This window comes from Leucopleurus acutus (assembly GCF_964270905.1).
Source record: "Leucopleurus acutus genome assembly, chromosome: 1".
NCBI lineage: Eukaryota > Metazoa > Chordata > Mammalia > Artiodactyla > Delphinidae > Leucopleurus > Leucopleurus acutus.
In genome coordinates this window covers 35,759,392-35,779,922 of record NC_139142.1, presented here as the reverse complement: position 1 = coordinate 35,779,922, position 20,531 = coordinate 35,759,392, and the positions used below count along the sequence as shown (strand labels likewise).

The window sequence follows — 20,531 nt, the reverse complement described above, 5'->3', positions numbered from 1 at the left end:
TCAAACCTTTGTGATTGTCCAAGGCGCCTTCTTCATGGCTTCCTGTAGTTGGACGTATGACAAGACCTGTCAAGTGTCCCAGAAGGGAAGACCAGTTAGCACCTCTGTGCAGGCTAATTGGAAGCTAGACCCTAAAGTGGCAGCTTTTAAAGTATGCCAGTAGATGTCTTTCAGGTAAAGACTGGGTTCTTCTGTCTTTTCCCTCTATGTTGAGCCCTGGGGATTAGCCACTTAAGAACCATTTATTTGTTTACTAATGTCTGTGGGACCTGTGGACATAAGCCTGACTAGGTACCAGAGCCAGGCAATCAAGGGATGCAACCCCCTGGGTAGCAGCCACAATAGTGAGGGTGCCAGATGTGTACAAGCTCCTTTCATGGAGATATGCATGATTTGGAGTGATCTACAGGGAGAATGCAAGATAGTCTGCTTGCTTATGGTCTTCAGGGAGGATTGATGTCTCTTAGATGCATGCTAAACTACAAGCCTGACCTTCAGGCAACAGCTTTTAAAGTAGGTAATTAGGTCTCTTTCAGGAAATGATTGGGAGATGGGTGTTTTGTCCCCTTCCTCTGTGTCAGGCCCTGGGGAAGGGAGATAGCCAGTTATGAACTATTCCTTTGTTTGGTACAATCCTGTTGAACCCGTGAACACAGCCCTGATGGGTACCAGAGCCAGCCTATGAAGGGGTGTGTCCTTTGGGCAGCTGCTGCAAAATCCAGGCACCAGATGTGTGCACTGGCGACCTGGAGTGGGGCAGAGGGAGAACATTGATGCCCTCCCTGATCTCTGGAGAGGATTGCAGTTGGCCCTTAGATATGTGTTAAATTAAAAACCTGACCTTCAGGCTGTTTCTGTCTGCTGCCTCTGCACTGAGCCCTGGGGGGATAGCCACAGCCCTAGAGAGCCCGCCAAGAACTGTTTCTTTGTTTGCTCTAGCTTCTGGGTCTTCTGGATGCAAGCTCCATTGGCTTTCAGAGCTAGGTGTTTTGGGGGTCCATCCCTCAGATGGAAGTCTTAAAAGTTGGGGTGCTAGGTGTTGGGTCTAAACTCTTCATTCTTTAGGGAGCAGCTGGTAGTTGTGAATTCCCTCCCAACTGTATGTTGCTGTGCTGAGAGTGGGTTTTACGAAACAACTGTCTCAGTCTTTCCACCTATTCCGTGTAGGTTTTTTCTCATTTCACTGTATGTGTAGTAGTCACTCCACTAGTTCTTGAATTTCCTTCAGAGAAACTTGTTGCGTGTTTGGCTGTAGATTAATTGTGTCTGTGGGAGGCAGTGAGTTTGGGAGCCTCTTATGTCGCCATCTTGGACCGGAATGACATTTGTGATTTTTAAATATTTGTCCCTTTGAATGAATAATTATCGAGAGAACTGAGATGCTGATCATATCTAAAATATAACACAAAAATGAGTCTACAATGTGTATAACTCCATTTGTGCTGGTGTATGATGTAACCTTTTTTTAAAATGTAAATACACTATTAGAGAATATATTTGGAATGATATCAAAAGGATTTGTTACTGAGTCCAAGCTGCTCTGCTCACTGCACGACAGGCCAGTAAATTGGGAGACAAGGTGTTGAGGCAAGGAATACAACTTTATTCGGAAAGCTGGCAGACTGAGAAGATGGTGGACTAGGGTCCCTAGAAAAACCATCTTATAGGGGTCTGGATGCCAGTTTCTTTTATAGAATCACAGAGGGAAGTAAAGTAAAAAAGGCAGAATGGAGAGGGAAGTAAAGTAAAAAAGGCAGAATAGAGAGGGAGAGGCAGGAGGAGGTAAAGTAAAAAGGGCCATCACTCTTGCAAAACATCTTCTGGAATGGCCAGCCTCGGGGAGGGGATGTGTTAATTTCTTCTTTCTTGCAGCCATCCACAGGTGGGCAGGATTCCCTGAGGCAGGCCATTATGTATGATCATAATAACAAAAGCAATGAAAAGCAAAGGCTAAAGTCAAAGAAATAGATCCAACATGGAGTCAAAATTGGCTCTTCTCTGTTACAGATTCAATGTGTTGTTTATTGATATCATACATATTTCTGCTTTGGGTCATAGACTTGTTTCATAGGTATGCCAAATAGATGGCATGGCGAGGGAGGAGAAATATAAAATGTGAGTTTCTGCAGAAGTGCTAAAGGAAGGAAGTGCAGTGCATTTTCTAATGTATTTTTTTATGTTAAAACTCCAACATTCAAGGAAGCTGAGAAAGCTTCTTGCATTTATGTAACAATCCTTATCTATTAGTTGCAGAGCAAAAACAATAGAAATAGCCTTTAACTATGAAGAAGTCCTCCTATCAAATTCTTCAGTTCATTAATCTACTTTTGGTTATTATTATTTAAAAAAAATGTAATTGGGCAGTTCCAAGAAAAGCTTCAGAACAGCTGTAATTACAGCTGCAGATTAGTCAAAATAGGGGTTTTTAAAGGCTCCTCACTCGCCTTTCGCATCTCTTTCCCTCACCCCAAGTAACCCAAATATAGTGGTAAAAGTTTTGGTAAACTCAGGATTCCCGAAAGTGGAGTGCCATGTGTTTAACTGCATGCGGATGTAATGATTATATGTGACTCTTTATTAAGGTTCCCAGAAACTTTTGTTTTCCTACTGCTCTGTGCACAGTTAAACGATTGTTGTCTGCTCGTTTCTGCATTGAATTTTATAGATGTATGAGTATTCCAAACACAGTTTAGTGATTTTTATCAAGGCCTAGGCATCTACTAAAAATACTTAGAGGGATAATAGGCTTTCAATCTAAATTTAAGATAACGTTGACATTATTACAGGTTGACTGGAAATACCTAAAAAAAAAGTATGTCTATGTTTTAAAAAAAAATTTCTTCAAATTTTACTGTAATAGGAAATTGCCTTTCACCTTGTCTAAGAACAAATTTGGTAAATTTCTTAATTTTTGGAGCAAGTTCTATTAGATTGAATCAGAAGTAAAATACACATCGATGTTAATGTTTCCCTCACTCTTCCTTCCTATAGTTTTATGATCTAAGGATGTGGATGTCATTCTAAGGTCTGGTTTTCAATTCATCAGTTGGGAAACGGATATAAGGGTTATGAAGAACTGTGACTAAGAGCAAGGTTTAGGGCCAGTCTCCCTGTCCCAGTTAATTACCATCTCTTTTGTGGATGCTAGTCATGCTGAATATCCATCCTGGGCTATAATAACAGAACTTGGATTTTAACCTAATTTTACAGTGTTATCTTCTCAGAAATTGTAGTGATTTGCCATTGAATCACACATAGGGAATTGAAAGAGTCTTCTGCCAAAGCTAACAATTCGACTCTTAAGGTAGAAAGGCAGCTGAAACATGCCTGTATGTGCATAGCACCACGTTCAAAGGGGTAAGGATACAAAGATATATAGTTCTTACCTTCAAGTACAGTAGATAGAAAAGGTGCAAATATGTTCATTAAAATAATAAATCAACTTTTAGAGGGTAAATAAACTTGGATTTAAATCCCCAGGCTCAGGAACTCTTTAGAACTTAGAAGAAATTCCAAATATCTAGAGCAACTTTCTTTTTATTGCACGTAAGGAAACAGATTCAGAGAAGTCAAGTGAATTACATTAAGTCATTGATTAAAAGGGAGGTTTATAGGACGTTCTAAACATGAACTCATTAGTGACAATAGGTAGCAAGTCAACTTGCTTTTATTATCTTAGTGTCAACTCATGTTGATCATTGTAGGTACTTTATAGAGAAGCTGCCAATTCTTTTCTCACATAAGTCTAGTGGATATATCAGCAGAATGTGAACTTATATAGTAGGTTATTTTTAGAGAGGGTAGCTTTGAACAAAAGCCATTTCAGAGAATACTGGTGAATTCAAGTGAATAGTAAAACATTCATTAAAGCAGAATGAGGAAACTTTTAAACGGCGTAACTTTTAAAACATAGTTTGGCTTATACGTATGAGGGCAGATAGCACGTAAAATTTGAGATGGAGTATACTTTGTTGATGAAGGTACAACTAATACTGTGAGGATAAAGGAAGAAACTTAACAGAAACTCTTAGGAAGGAAAATAAAACTTTGAGACTTTAATAAGATAGGAAAAATGAAATGTGAAAAGCAATTCAGTTTTATTTGAGGATTGGCCATACATTTATCTCATTATCAAAATTTGTTGTCACTGTCTTCTTTCATTTTCTTCCTTCCCTTACGGGTTCTCTCTGAGAAAGGCTCTAGCATGGTGTGATATAGTGCAGTGCAGTTCTGGCTTTTGTCACTTATGACCAGCATGGTCTTGGACTAAAAGCTTGCTTATTAAGACATACTAAAGTGAATAATTTTTAATTAGTTAATCAGACTTTTGAAATTCAGGTACTGCATAAAAAATGAGACTGTATCTTTTATGTGACTATAGGATTACTGGAATAATCAAATGAAATCACGTGAAATTGTTTGAAAAACCAAAGACTTCACAAAGGTAAATAATATTAAGGTTTATTAAGGTTGAATAAACCTTAATCTCACCTGAATCTGCTCTAGGTTCATGAGTGACAAAGTGAGCATTTTGACCTTTTCATATATGTGTGTACATATATATATGTATATATATATATATATATATATATATATACTGCTTTTTGAGTTTTTAGGTTAGAGTGGACAGATTTTTAACATGGGTTGCCATGTGATAGAGGTCTAAACTTAGGCTCTACAATAGATGCAGATAGGAGCTTGTTAATTTTTAGGTGTACGATATGAGTCAGTAGCTGAGTCAAAGTGTCACAAAGAATGTACAGTTTTTAGTCTTGTTGAATATTATCAATAGAATAGGTTCCGGATTTTAACATCTGGGTTGGATACTTTGACAGGGGCATAGAGTTTGATTAAAAGGGGACTTTAGGAACATCTATGCCAACCCCCTTGAAGATACCTTTTACAGGGTCCCAGAATTAGCTTTCCTCATACCGAAGAATCTTTCTGTTATGTGATGCAGTACACTTTTCTTATGGGCTCTTGTGTTTGGTGTTCTTTGTTTTTGTCGGCCCCAAATGACCTCCCTCTCCATCTGCTGTTGTGTATACTTTACATTTTGTTGGATATGTTGCAGGCTTGACTGACGGGAGAACCTATTGATGGAACAGCCCGGAGTAGAGAGAGAATGATAGGTTCAGGAAGCAGGACAAAAAAGGAAATAATGATAACAATAATAGCTAACACTTATTAGCACTAAAGTCCCAGATGCTGTCCTAAATGCTTTTCTTATTTTATCTTACAACAACCTATGGTATTGATATTTTAATATGGAAATTAGTTAAATGAAATACTAATTTAACATTGTGCTAACTTAATAGTATTTACCCTTGTTACAGATGAGGGAGCTGAGCTTTGCACAGTAGAAGGCAGGGTTCATGCGTTTTGGTTCTAGAGACCAAACCTTTAATGCTACCACATATTGCTTTTTAAAGATAACTTGGAGGCCCCTCTGGGAAAAATTCTCTGCCTTTCCTTCTCTAAATGTGACAGCCACTAGAGATAAAAGATGAACATTTTAAGGCTGGTAATAACTTGGTTTAGGTGGTGGTGGTGGAGGAGGTGAAATAGAGAATTTATTCAACATTTTAAGATTGAATGATGGTATCAGAAAGGAAGGAACCTGAATATAATCTACTATGCAAATCAGAGGGAAAGGGAATTTTGGTGAGGCTCTTGTAAGGACTAGATTTTATGATGCTATATAAGCATGAAAACTTGATATAGGAAGTTTAGTAAGGGCTTATGATCATTAGTTTATATAGATCAGCACTGTACAATAGAAATATAATGTGAACCATGCATGTAATTTAAAATTTTCTGGTAGCCACATTAAATAAGGTAAAAAGAAACAGGTTAAATTAGTTTTAATAATATATTTTATTTAACCTAATATATCAAAATATTATTTAAACTAATAAAAAATTAATGAAATATTTTACATTCTTTTATTCCTACTAAGTCTTTGAAATCAGTGTGTATTTTACACTTACAACATTTCTCAGTTTAAACTAGCCATATTTCACATGCTTAGTGGCTACTGACTACCTTAATGGACAGTGCATTTTTATACCATTAAAAGATATGTTCTTAAAAAATTTCTGACTGAATTACAATTAGATGGCTTATTCACCCTCTGTGGAGGAGTGGAGGGCAATCTGAGGTGGAAAGGCATCACTATTCAGTTGTGTCCAGAGAATCTGCTCAGGAGGGGGAACATTGTTTATACTTAGTAAGAAGAGGTAGGGAAGGATTTACCAAATGTTTAGGCTTCCTGTCATTTAGGCTTCCTGTTGTTTGAGGTACTGTGCGTTATAGTTAGAGGGACTTCTAGGGCATTCCAAATAATTTCTGTGGTCTTTATATAAGTTCTGGGCCCTGGTTTTATATAAAGAGCATAGTGCTTTTTCTGTAGACAGCTCTGGAAGAGAAGCACACAGTTCTTACTCATGAAATGTGGTGTCTGTTGGTTCAGGGACTCTGTGCCTCTGTCTGGAACCCTTCAGAACCTCACTGATTTCACTGATTTGCTTTTATGGGATTTAATATGTTTAAGGTTACATCATTCCTCAGGCAGGGATTTCTAAAATCTGCTTTTTCCTTAAAAAAAAAAAGAAGAGAAAAAGGAAAGAAAAACCTGAACAAAATAAACTTATCACATAAAAAAATGACTAAATCTTTTCTAACTATGAAAGTGTAATATGTGTTCTTTGTAAAAATTTAGATAATGGAGATACATACTTTTACGTGTTTAATGAACAGATCTCCAGTAGAAGGTTGTGTTCAATCTTTGGCTTCCTCCTGTAGTACTGGGGTTCCTTGGGCAGTAGCACTCCAGTGAATCAGACTCTCTGTATGGGACAGGTAGTGAAGATTTTATTTCCTTTAAGAAGACAGTGAACAAATAAGAGGTATGTGTTTTTTCTGGCTGAGTTAAATATGTATATTGTCCTGTATTATGTATCATATTTTATTTGGCTAAGAGCCTAATTTTAATGCATTTCATTAAAAATCTTCCTAGAGAGTTATCTGTAAAACTGTAAGATTTATAAAACTAAGTAACAGCTGTAAGGCTTGTGTTAACTTGTTAAGAGATACTGGGTTAAAATACAAGTTCTGCTCTGTACAGTTTAACAGAATAGAATGTACTTTTACCAGTAATTTTCATTTTCTGAGTTTGTAGTTTTAGTGCTATGATGATGTTATCAGTATATAAATCTTTTTTGCCATGACTAATTGTGTTTTATTTGTTGTGAATGTAGTTGTGGTTCAGGTGGGGGTAAGGGAGGTTTGTGGAAACCAATGCTTACCATTTGGGGGATGGGTTGTGGGAAGAAGCAAGCTAGAAATATACTTGGAAGAAAGAAAACAGTAGCCACCTGGGAGCAATTTGAGATGAGGGGAAAAACAGATATTTTGAGAAAAGTTACAGTGTTTTAAAAAATAAATGATTCATATACAAAACTTAATCATTAGGAACATAAAATTTTATGAAATTTGAGTAGGAAACATCATGTTAGAGAACTTTGAATTTAATATTTATTATGTTCATATTTTGTGTGGATGAAATATAGAAGTCTTAGTTATTTTGAATTGACCCCTTCTGTGGCTTCTTAGACTCTTAACTAAGGATCATAGTCCTTATCTGTGGAGAGTCCCAAGACTGAGTTTGACAGGTTAATGAAATCTAAAGTTATTTAGTGTTAGCTGTTTAACTTTAGACTAGATTTTATTAACCTGTCTGTTCATATTTTCTGCTGGAAGGTTAACAGTCATATTGACCCTTGTCATGGAGTTATTAGTAACTTATAATTCTAAAGTACTGTGAAAACACTAAACACTCATTAAGTATTATATTTATTAGAACATTCCTTAGTGCAAAGTAGTTCATTCATTAACCCATACTTAATATTGGTTATTACGATTACCTGTCCTCAGCCATCCATCAGAGTCCTATATGCCTGTCCTTCTTTAATTCTTAGACTTACAGGAACGTTGTGAGAGTGGGCTTAGGTCATGGCTGACCTGGAGATGGCTCAGGAAAATTCTTGTAAAGGGTGGTTATGACTGTTGGAGTGGTTTTGTAGTGGCTGTTGTTGCCTGGCTGCTTCAGGAAGTTAGGTTAGAGTAAAGGGTTTGGGTTTTGGAGTTACTTGGTTTCTCTTGAATGCTGTCTCTGCTCCTTAACTATCTCTGTGCAAGTTACTTGCCCAGGCAAGTTATTAAACCTTAGTTTCCTTAACTGCAATTTGGAAATAGTAGCAACCACCTCTTAGGGTTGTTGGGAGGACCCCCACAAAATAATATCTCTGATGTTAGGGATAATAGCAGTTTACTGTTTGTTTTTTTTAACAAAGACAGTTGTTTTTAGAGCAGTTTTAGGTTCACAGCAAAACTGAGAGGGAGGTACAGAGGGTTCCTGTGTATGCTTTGCCCCTACACATGCATAGCCTCCTCCATTGTCCACATTCCCCACCAGAGTGGTACATTTGTTACAATTGATGAACCTTCATTGACACATCATAATCAAAAGTCCACAGTTTACCTTAGGATTCACTCTTTATGTTGTACATTCTGTGGGTTTGGACAAATATATAATGATATGTATTTATCATTGTAAAATCATAAAGAGTACATTCACTGCAGCCCCCAAATCCTCTGTGCTTTTTCATCCCTTCTCCCCAACTTCTAGCCCTGGATAATTCCTCATCCTTTTACTGTCTCCATAGTTTTTCCTTTTCCAAAATGGCATATTAGTTGGAATCATACACTATGTAGCCTTCTCAGATTGACTTCATTCACTTTAAGGTTCCCCCGTGTCTTTTCATGACTTGATAGCTCATTCCTTTTTAGCACTGAATAGTAAGTATTTCACTGTCTAGATGCACCATAGGTTACTTACCCATTCACCTACTGAAGGACATTTTGGTTGCTTCCAAGTGTTGGCAATGATGAATAAAGCTACTATAAACAACCATGTGTAGGTTTTTGTGTGGACATTAGTTTTCAACTAGCAGCTACTTCTATTGAGCATTTATTTGCTTTAGCCAGACACTGTACTATGTACTTTACATGAAAAATATCATTTAATTCTTATGTATATATAATAGATCATGCGAAGTTTTATAGCCCATAGTAATATATGTCCAATAACTGGTTGCTATAATTATTTTCTCTGTGTTAGTTCCAAGCATGTAGTTTAAGTAGAAGTTGAGGCTGTTAAGATAAGACTCAGGAGTGGGCATTCTGACCAGACTTCAAAGACTTATTGAGGAGTTGACAGTGGATTCGAAGGTGAAGTATATATTAAAGTGTAGTTCAAGGATAATCTGCATGGTAATCACTTAGGAAGCTTGTTAAAATGTAGAGTTTTGGGTTCATCTTTAGAAACTCAGACTTTATGAATCAGAATCTCTGGTCACGGAGCTTGGATTCTGCAGTTTTACGAGCTTAATAAATAATTCTGATTCACCATGAATTTTGAGAATCATCTTTTTAAATTTATTCTTCCTGATGATTAAAAAATGATTCTAGTGGTTTTTAAATAGTTGTGTTTCTTTGATATAATAAGCTTTCTATTTTATTGGTGATGGAGCTGGTAAATTTTTTCCATTAAATTTTTTCCATGTTATGAGGGTAGGAGGGTAGTGATATTTGTTCATTAAACTTTTATTTAGTAAATATCACTTCTTTGAGGTATATTTTAATTTTTTCATAAATATAGCATATTTTACTTTATTATTCAAATAATGTAGTCTTTTTGAATAAGGTAGGAAAGTAAGGCAGATTGAGAACATACTATTATGAAGATAGGTAGAGAGGTGAAGACAGTGGTTTTCTGGTGCTAACTAGAAAGGAAAATATAACTATAAATAATTTACATAACTAATATGAATAATTAAAACCTGATGGAAATTTCCAAGGAGTTTTGGTATGGGTCACTTTATTAGTCATATTAGTTAATGAAAGAGTCATATCAGGAATGCTCAGCTTCTGTGCTTTTCGACGGTTGTGTTCCCTCCTAAGAACACTCTTCTTCTGGGTTTTGTCTATGTTGGCCTCCTGGGAAGTCTTACTCCAGATCCACAGTTTGGGAAGTCAAGTTTCATCCCTACAGTTCTTCACATGAACCTCAGCTTTCTTAGATTCTTCATGTAAAACCTTACGTAAAGGAACCAATGAATTGGCTTCAAGTCATAATTTTACACTTAGGTCTTTAGAAGACTCCATTTCAGTGAGTCTTTGCATTGGTATCTTTACCCCCCAAATCTTTCTGGCTCCAGCATCCACTTTAATAACTCTGTGGGTTAAGCAACTCCATTTTTAATGTCTGTAGTTTTGTTCATTCTCAGAAATGAGGTCACCAGGGCTTTGTCATTGTTAATGAAAAGGTATTGTACACTTTACTTTTGGGGAGTGTCCTTAGACTGAATGAAGCTAAAACATCATAGACATTGTTGCTCTGCTTTAAATACTCATAGGATATAATTTTGCATATTTTAAACTCAATCTGTTTGCCAATACAATAATATTATTTATCTCTGGGAACTTTGGCTATATTCTGTTGTGCTATTTAGAATTCACATGAATCATTAAACCTTTCTAGTAGGTCTTTTATTGAGCCTGTTGTCTGACCTCTTCTTTAAAAGTAGTCTTCAGCATTTTCGAAAGAATCATTTGGGTCTTCCTGGGACTGGAGATTTTGCTTCTGTTGTGACAGAAGCAGAGAGTGAACTCTTTTAGAAGTTAGGAGCAGTGGGGTACAGAAGAGGAGAAAAATCAGACTACATTTTATATCATGCCTGTTTCATTGTGAAAAATAATCATAGCCTTATGTCCTTTTCTTTTCTGAGGAGGGGGCGGTGGCGGTAAGAGTGCAGGGTGAATTAAGGAGGCATCACGGAGAATGTGTCTCCTAACATGTACAGAGAGCAAAGTGGTTGTCTCCAGACATTTTTCTTTCATAGGAGGCCCGTGTGCACTATTGGTATGTTTATCACTCACCCCAAAATATTGACAGTGTTGGCATTACAGGTAATCTGAGTTACTGCCTTTTCTGTCATGTTCCTCTCTGTTTTAAGTGTGGGCCACAAACCCGTAACAGTATTGATGTGATTATATTACTATTATAACTGTTGATAGTTTTCCTTTTAAATCAGAGAAAAGCACACTGATTTTTTTCCCTTTATTCTTACAGCATTTTTATTTCCAATAATTATACTTTTCTTCTGAATTATTTCAAAATGTTTTGGTATGGTATTGGTAAACATAGTATTATTTTTTGTGGTTAAGAGTCTAAACTATTAAACAAGACTATCTGGGTTCAGTTCTCAGCTTTACCACTTACTAGTTGTGTGAACTGGGGCAGGTTATTTATTTTATATAACTCTTGCCTCGGTTTTATCTGTAAGACAGGGATTATAAAATTATCTACTTTTTACACGTGTTGAGGATTAAATCATTTAGTAAAGAACAATGCCTGCAATAGTACAGGCTGAACATGTATTAGTTATTATTCACTCACTAAAATAGTAGTCTCAGTAGATGCTAATAGACTTTAAAAGTTAACAAAATTAATATTTTAAAACTTTAGAAAAGCTTAATTTAGAAAGTTATTTTTAGGCTGGAGTTTTGTGTGCACGTGCGCGCGTGCGCACACACACACACAAACTCACACACACTCTTTCTCGCACACCCTTTTCAAACTGTTACAGAACAATGTTTTTCAGACTTCGATGTGCATGCAGGTTACCTGGGGATCTTGGTAACATGTAGATTCCTACTAGCTTTGGAATAGGCCTGAGCTGCTGCCATTCTAACAAGCTCCACAGGTAATCTGGATGTAGCTAGTCTTTAGATCATAACTTGAGTATTAAAGTTATAGAACGTCCTACTAGTTAGTGGTTCTGAATCCTTCTGTCAGTACTTTATAAAAACTTGGGTGTTTTTTGTTTTTGTTTTTTAAAAAACATGCCTAGGCTTTACCCCAGACTAGTTAAATCAGATCTCTGGCATTAGTGTTCTGGACATTATCATCATCATTATCATTTTTTTCTTTTTTGTAAAAAAATATTCTAGGTCATTCTCATGTGTGAATAGCATTAAGAGCTACTATGTTAGTGATGTGAAGGAGAGTCAGTAAGCTAAGTAGCTCCATTTTATGTCTTCATTTACTGTTATCTTCTATCCCTTTAAGCATCTGTAGGGATGATGAAGCATAGCTGGTCAGAACTCTTTAACTAGGAGGCAGCTAATAATTTTGGCTTGAAGTTATCTTCACACTATACTGGACTAAAAAGTTTGACTCCTTGAACCCTTCTTCATGGCTTCTATCTCCTATTGCTTTCATCATTTTTATAATCTTCTTTGGATTCTCCCTAATTTCTCAACAGCTTCCTGAAAGTATAGTAATTCAAACTCAATATAAAGTTGCTTTAACAAAACTGAACAGTGGCAGAGGCAGAAGAATAGAGTTCCTTCCACTTCTTAAATTCTGTGATTTTTATTAAGGTGGAAAACTTATATTTGTTTCAGACTTTTTATTGGCCCTTTCTTTATGTTTTTGGGAGCAAAAGTGTGTTTTCTACCATAATATTTGTTTCAGTACATTACTTTCTTAGGTTATATTCCCTCTTTTTTCTTTCTCAACTGTACTTCTTGCCTCTGTTTCCCTTCTTGTACATATTTTTGAGGAGAGGCAGTAAATGTTTTCTCATGGACTACCATGTTTTGGGAAAGTAGTTTTCCAAACTGATCAAATCTTGCTGAAATTTTATTCCATCTAGTCATGAGATATCATTTAGAATCTGGACAGGGCAACAATCTACGCTAGATATTTCTACCAAGAAAATTTAATACAGGGAGTGGGTTATCGGGTGTCAGAGGCTGAAAAGGCAAAAGGGGAACACTGGAGTAACACAGAGTCAAAAATTGCAGAAAGCATCAGTCATCCAGAGGGCTGGGGCTCAAAACTTCTGGCTGTTGCTGGTACTTCTGAGAGAGCCAGAGAAAACTTGTGGCTGTCACCAACTGCTGCTGCTGGGGTGGAGGGCCTGTGCTAGGGCAATGCTGAGTGGAAAAAGCAAATTTCTCCTTTTAGTGTTCTCATTGGCAGTATGAGGAAGCTAGCTGGCAAAAGAGAAAAGTAGTTTCCAGAGTTCTATTTTCAGCGTTACTGAGCTGAGTATTAAAGGGTGGATTTGCTGCTGAGAGACTGTAGCTGAATAACCAGCACATATAGCCTTCTCCTCCTCTCTTGGTCTCTTTCTTAGCTACAGGGATCCTGCATGCTCTTAGTGTCTAGGATTTAGAATGAAAGGAGTCATTATTATTATTTTTAAATTACTTGTCTAGCTAATGTGATTTGGGGGCATGAGACAGGACTACGTGCTCTAAGATAACTGTCACAGCCTTTCTTGGGAACTGAGAGTCCATTACTCATTCCTTTGACTCTAAAGGGATTTCTGTTTTTCAAGATCCCTTATTCAAAATACAAACATTGTAGGAGTACTGATAAACCAGAGGTTAAAAATTGGTTGCTTATTGGCCAAACAGTGGCCTACAGTGGAACTGATCTTTGAACAGAAGATTATACCTTCTCTCTCATCCTAATATTCTTCTTCCTGCAGAGCTTCTCAAAGTTTAATATGTATGTGAATTATTTGGGAATCTTGTTAAAATGCAGGTTCTGATTCAGTATGTCACTGGTTAGGGCCTGAGATTCTGCATCTCTAAGAAGCGCCCAGTGGAGGCTGAAGCTACTAGTCCCTAGACCAAACTTTCTTCTCTCTTTCCTGCTTTGAGAACAAACCACTGGTCTGGCTTGGATCCATTGTTGGACCTGGTTTTGGGTGGTTGAAAGGAGTGGATCATTAAGTAAGAGTTTCTTGCAAGGCCACTTTCTAGAAATATTTTGAGCAATTTTAGTAGAGGTATTTATAGCCATTTCTTTCCAGGTGGCACTAGAAGGACAGTGCCTCAGAATAGGTTGACTTTTCTTCCATAATTTTGATGCTGCTCCAGACGCAGAGGCATGCCAATCACTTGTAGTTTTCCTGGAACATCTGAGGCTTTTCAGTAATTGTGTATATGTTTAAGGGAAACTAATGGGAGATAGGATAGGGGGACAATTAGAAAATTCATGCATCAGATAGCTTGTGTTCACTAAAGCCATTATTCTTGATTAAATAGGGCTATCTATGGATTTTAAAAATTTGGTTTGAATTTCATACTAAACGCACTTTTCCACTTTTGACACTTTGATGTACTTCAGGTTGTCATCAAAGCAGAGGATCTTCTTTCCTTGAGCCAAATAAATGGTAATCTACCTTAATTGAACTTTGCATACAGCCCAAATTTATGAAGTTATTAATGGCTCTTTACATTTGGATTTTACTTTACCAAGGCATACCTGATCACATGACTAAAAAGTTATTCAGTTGCCATCGTTCAAGATCCTCTGCCTACCTCCCTCATCCCCACTAACCCCAGTTCCTGGATCTTTCCTTTTTCTTTACAGACCTAGATTTTTAAGATCCTAGGTTCTTTGTTTCTGTCTTTTTATGAATGTTACTCTTAAATTTTTTAAATTCAGGCTGTAGATAATACAATTCAGGTCACGGAACTGAAATAATTGGCCTCTTTACCGGTTGAGGTGAAAGAGTTAAAATGAAAGTTAAGGATTCAGGGCACCCCTACAGAAATGAGGGGTGAAAAAATGCTCAATTTTAGGATCCTAAACAAAGCATTTTGATTGGCATATAGAGACCCTTGCATGCACACAAACGTCCATATTTGAATATTTATAGAAGATAATCTGTCAAAATTACTGTTATTTTAATTTGCCAAGCTTGGCTGATTGCTGCAGTTGGATGTTAGTTGAATTCTAGATGAGGAACTGTAAATAAGAGCTGGTCTAGAACATGCTTTCTGTCCTTGAAGCTGTTTGAATATTCCCCCCCTTTTTTTTTAAAAAAAAACAAAACAAAACAGTGAGGCCTTTTTATATTAGCTGGACTTTAGTGTTTCCTTTTTAGGGAAAAAGGATTAAAGTAAGGTGATAACAGTAAATACTAAAAAAATTTTTTTAGTTAAGAAAACCATTTACATTTCGTGAACAGGAATTGTTTAAATAGTTTTAACTATTTGTCCAATCTTTGCTTCAAAGATTTCCCTGGAGAGTTCAAACCTAGGGACATATATCTCTTCAAGGCCTGAGGGGCCTTGAGGTTTCGTGTAAGTAAGTTTTATGTTAACAACAAAGAAAATGTATAGTTGTAGATAATTAATGTTACTGCTTTCTTTTGTCTCATTTTAAACAGTTGGTAATTTTAGTGACCCAGATTCAAGCAGTAATATCTTCCATTGGAAATATGTGATTTCGTCATCTTATGTTCTAGGGGAAGAAAGGTAAGCCATTTTTCACGCTTAATATTTAAGTAACTTTGTAAATAAATCAAAATTTTCTCTTTTAAAAGGTTAGAAAACCCTTTTCTCTTTAGGTAGTGTTTTCTCACCCAGAAGAAACTGTATTATTTATTTATGTCATATCGTTATTCCTCAAAAGATTCCACTGAGTCTATATTATTTCAGCTCTAGAGATGATACGATGACTTTCAAAACAATCATACAGTTTTTTGGAGCAGGACTATGTTCTGTGCTCTGTCTGCTAGGCTATCTTGTCCCTTTTACATAGCCATTCTCAGCTGAATAGTTTATTTTTACATATACAACCACCTGACATGACTAGATAGTCTTAATATTTTTTGTTTTTGCTTTTGATGTTTTCATTTATCTCTTGTAAACTGCCATAATTGGATCCATTTTGTTGGTTATTACTTTAGCTAGAAATTATGTCAAGTACTAAGTCTCAGTTTTACTTAGACATTGACTTCGTTTTGGGGTTTCAGGAATGTGGGGTCTCAGGAATATATTTTATATTCAGCAAATTAAAAGTGAAACTTTTAGAGCACTCTTTTCCATTTTTCACAAGCATCCATCTTCATCCTCATTTGACAATCCTTTTTTGGGTAGATTTTCTTTTTTCTAGGAGTGTTTATATAATCTTTCACTTGTTACTGTGTGGTCTCTTTTCCCAGTTCTTTTTGTGGCTATCCCTATTACCATTCTCCGTATATCTCACTCTAATTCCTCATGATCCTCCTAGGAAAATTATATGTGCAACTCTGTAGTTATCCTCTGAATGAAGGATAATCACATTATTAATAATTCCTTAAGATGTTATGCTCACTCCTAATTTTGTAATTAATAATAACATTATTAATAATTATTAATATAAATAACATTATTAATTCCTTAAGATGTAACGCTTGCTCCTAATTTTGTAATGGTTCACCATCTGTTCACTGTACAAAGGGCTCAGAAATGTCTGTTGTATCTAATGCACCACAGATGTGGAAATAATAATAAAATTTACATTTATGTAAAGCAAAGATACTGCTAATATGTTCCCTTGGGTTTGGCCATTCTGATATTCTTGCTGTGTTTGGAGGCTTATTAAGTATGTTAAAACTCAAGTTGAATACAATTTAAGTCGGAGATATAAAAGGTAATGAGCTGTTTTACAGTGTGATTTGGAAAAAAAAATTAGTTGTATTTCTTGCTTATAAGAACAGCAGATAGCACAGTTGACTAAGATTTTCTAAGTAAAGTAATTTTGATAAAGGTTAATTTCATGGCAATAGAAAATGTTGGGAATTGGCATCCAAATGTCAAATTTCACCTACAAATCTTAGCTTTCTACTGATTTTTCTTTTCCCACAGAGGAAGAATCTTAAAACTTAAATTTGTGTAGAATACATTATAATGCTACTTTAGGAATAAGACACAGGCTTCTTTTTCTGCAGTTGAACAGTAGGGATAACCAGTGCATTGCAGTACTTATTGATAGATTTTTTTAAAAGCTCTTATGGAAATTTAATCAAGTGTTTATTTAGGAAATATTTTAGTGTATAATAATGATGCGGGATCTAAACGATAACCGACGATATTCATCTATGTGTTTTCATTGTTTCAGAAAGAAATGATGAAGTGTATTGTTTAATAATTTGCATTTTGGTATTATTTATAGGGTAAACGCTATGAATAATCATATTTTAGGTAATTCATGTGCCATTGAGACAAATTTAGATTTCCATTTGTTTCTTCTCTCCCTAATATCATAAGAGTGCTATATATCACTCTATCAGTTAGTTAAAAGGTAAAAATTGAAAATGGATTTTGTTTTGTTTTGTTTCTGATCTGACATGTAAGGAGCTTAGAAGTCATCACTCCATCCTAACCACAAGTAAAAAACTGAACAAACTGAAAAATCAACAACTCTTTTTAGATCCATCAGAGAAGTGAGGTCACAGGGCAAACCTCTGCTCTCAAATTAGAGAGACAGACAGGCAAATATAGAGAATGACAACTTACCCTAGCAAAAACCTCCAAGGGCACCACTAGTGGGTAGGAAACTCTAAAGTGTGATTAACAAATTAGGGGAGACTCCATGTGGACAAGCCTGAGGTAAAAACTCCAGGGGGACCCAGTCATAGAGAGCCCCCCACACTTTCATGAGTTTGCTTCTAGGAGCTCTACCAGGTCCTCACAGTGAATATCTGAGAAGAAGCGCCTGGTGCTTCCTGCAGGGGGAGGGAAGAGTAACCATTTTGAAATATGCCAAGGCATCATGTTTTTCTTAACAAGATCTGCTATGAAGAGAAAGTATTTTACCAGGGCCTAATCTATTAAGGTGTTATCAGAGACTAACTGACCTGGAGGAAGGGAAATACCCAACTGTAGCCTTCCACATGGTGGGGAGAGAAATATCCCATTCCAGTCCCCTGTAGCCATCCTGTTCCACCTTGGAGGGGAGCATAGGACTGAAAAGAACTTGTGACGTTCACGGCTCGGTGGACGCAGGCCTAACCATAGCACTGTAGAATGCTTCTACTCCCCTCCACACCTTAACCACATTAGTAAATTCCTATTCGTTACAGTTCCTTTTACCCAGTGCATCATGTCTGACTTCCAACAAAAAAAATTACAAGGCATACTATACTAAAAAGCAAAAACCACAGTTTAAAGAGAGCAAGCATCAGGATCAGACTCAGGTGTGTCAGGAATATTGGAATTATGAGACCAGGAATTTAGAACAACTATGATTAATATGCCAAGAGCACTAATGCAAAAAGTAGACAACCAAGAACAGATGAATAATATAAGTAGAGAGATAGAAAATCTAATAAAGGATAAAAAAGAAGTGCTTGAGATAAAAAGCTATAACAGAAATGAAGGATGGCTTTGATGGGTTCATTATTAGACTGGGCGTGGCTGAGGAAAGAATTTCTCCGAGCTTAAGGATATGTCAGTAGAAGCTTCTAAAACTGAAGAGCAAAGAGAAAAAAGACTGGAAAAAAGAAAAAATATCCAAGGACTGTAGGACAACTACAAAAGGTACAACATATGCATAATGAAAATACCAGAAGGAGAAAAAGAAACAAGAATAATGACAGAGAATTTCCCCAAATTAATGTCAGACTCCAAACCACAGATCTAGGAGGTTCAGAGAATGCCAGGCAAGATAAGTGCCCAAAAAGCTTTATCTAGGGATATCATATTCAAATTGCAGAAAATCAAAGATACAGAAAATAATCTTGAAAGAAACCAAAGGAGAAAGAATTACCTTAGGTACAGAGATCTTCTCTTCAGAAACTATGAAAACAGGAAGAGAGTGGGGTGAATATTTAAAGTGTTGAGAGGAAAAACCAACAATCTACAATTCTGTATCCTGTAAAGTTATCCTTCAAAAGTGAAGGAGAGTAAAGACTTTTTCAGGCAAACAAAAATTGAGAGAATTTGTTGCTAGTGGACCTGCTTTGCAAGATATGTTAAACGAAGTTCTTCAGAGAAGGGAAATTATATAGGCCAGAAACTTGTATCTACCTTAAAAAAGAAGAAGACGATTAGAGAAAGAATAAGTGAAGCTTGAATAAAAACTTTTATTTTTCTTAATAGATCTAACAGATAACATAATTTGTTTGAAATAATAGTAGCAACAATGTATTCAGTGATTATAGCTCATATATAAGTGAAATGAATGATGACAGTGATACAAGGGTTGGGAGGTAGAAATTAGGAATATTCTTTTATAAAGTACTTGGACTACATATGAAGTGGTATAGTGTTATTTGAAAGTGGACTTGGATTATTTGGAAATGTATAATGCAAACTCTAGGGCAACCATTAAAAAAAGTTAAAAAAAATGTAATTGACATACTAAGAAAAGAGACACAATAGAATCATAAAATGCTCAATTAAAACTACAAAAGACAGAAAAAGAGTGGAAGACAGAAACAGGAACAAAGAACAAAAGCAATGAGTAGAAAGCAGTAACAAATATGGTAGATATTAACCCAAGTATATCAATAGTTGCTTTAAATACACTAAAAGACAGACTGTCAGATTGGATCAAAAGTCAAGACCCAACTATATGTTGTGTACAGAAACTCTCTTTAAATATGAAGACACATATAGATTAAAATTAAAGGGATGGAGAAAGATATACCATGCTAACGCTAATCAGAAGGAAGCTGATGTAACTATATTAGTTTCAGACAGAGCAGACTGCAGAGCAAGGAAGATTTTCAAGGATAAATAGGAGCATTATATAATGATAATTCTTTAAGAAGACTTAACAATCTTTAATGTATATGCACCTAACAGGTCGTCAAAATACGTGATGCAAAAACCGACAAAATTGCAAAAAGAAGTAGATCGGTCCACAATTGTAGTAGGTGATACCTCAACTCTCCTCTGTCAGAAATGGACAGATGTAGCAGAAGATCAGTAAGGACATATCTGAACTCAGCAGCAGCATCAATCAACTGGATATGATTGACATCTGTAATCCAGCAACAACAGGGAATATGCGAGTTCTTTTTAGTTTTAAATTTTTTTTAGTAGGAGTCACATCATAAATATGTGATCAGAAAGAAAAAAGATGAGGAACTCATTTTAAAAAATACAACAAACTGTTACCTACCTCACCTCTACCTCTTACATATTTTAGAGTAAGAATTTTAAAACTTTGATTTTTTAAAATACTTAAACATTTTTCTTACCTCAAGCTTAGTATAATGAATGAAAGAGTTATGGGGGTTACTTTCACAAATGAAACCTACCTGGCACTTTTTCGTTTACTGGTATTAGGAAGGAATACCTCCTACAACTCTTTGGTTCCATGTAGCAAAATTTGAAAACTGTGAAATATGTATGAATCCCCCATGCCCTAGCCAGTATTTGATAATTATTGACCTTTGCTCCTGAATAATAGACCTCTAGGTATCCATATTCTTTTGAGTGATCTAGAGCAATGGTCCCCAAACTTTTTGGCACCAGGGACTGGTTTCATGAAAGACAGTTTTTCCACTGACAGACTGGTACCAGTATGTGGCCCACGGGTTGGGGACCCCTGATCTAGAGGAAGAGCCAGAAGCAGGTGAGAAAGGACAGGGGAGAATTTGTAAAGGGAC

The 20,531-nt window shown here is 36.1% G+C and overlaps 1 protein-coding gene across 1 annotated transcript in view; it reads left to right on the top strand.

Annotated features, from left to right (window-relative positions):
- The window catches only part of FUT8 (fucosyltransferase 8), a 320,447-nt gene that overhangs the window by 105,375 nt on the left and 194,541 nt on the right, over positions 1 to 20,531 (top strand). The window contains exon 2 of the mRNA XM_082833611.1: positions 15,318 to 15,405. The gene's annotated coding sequence lies outside the window, so the exon portion shown is untranslated. The remainder of the gene's footprint in view (positions 1 to 15,317; positions 15,406 to 20,531) is intronic.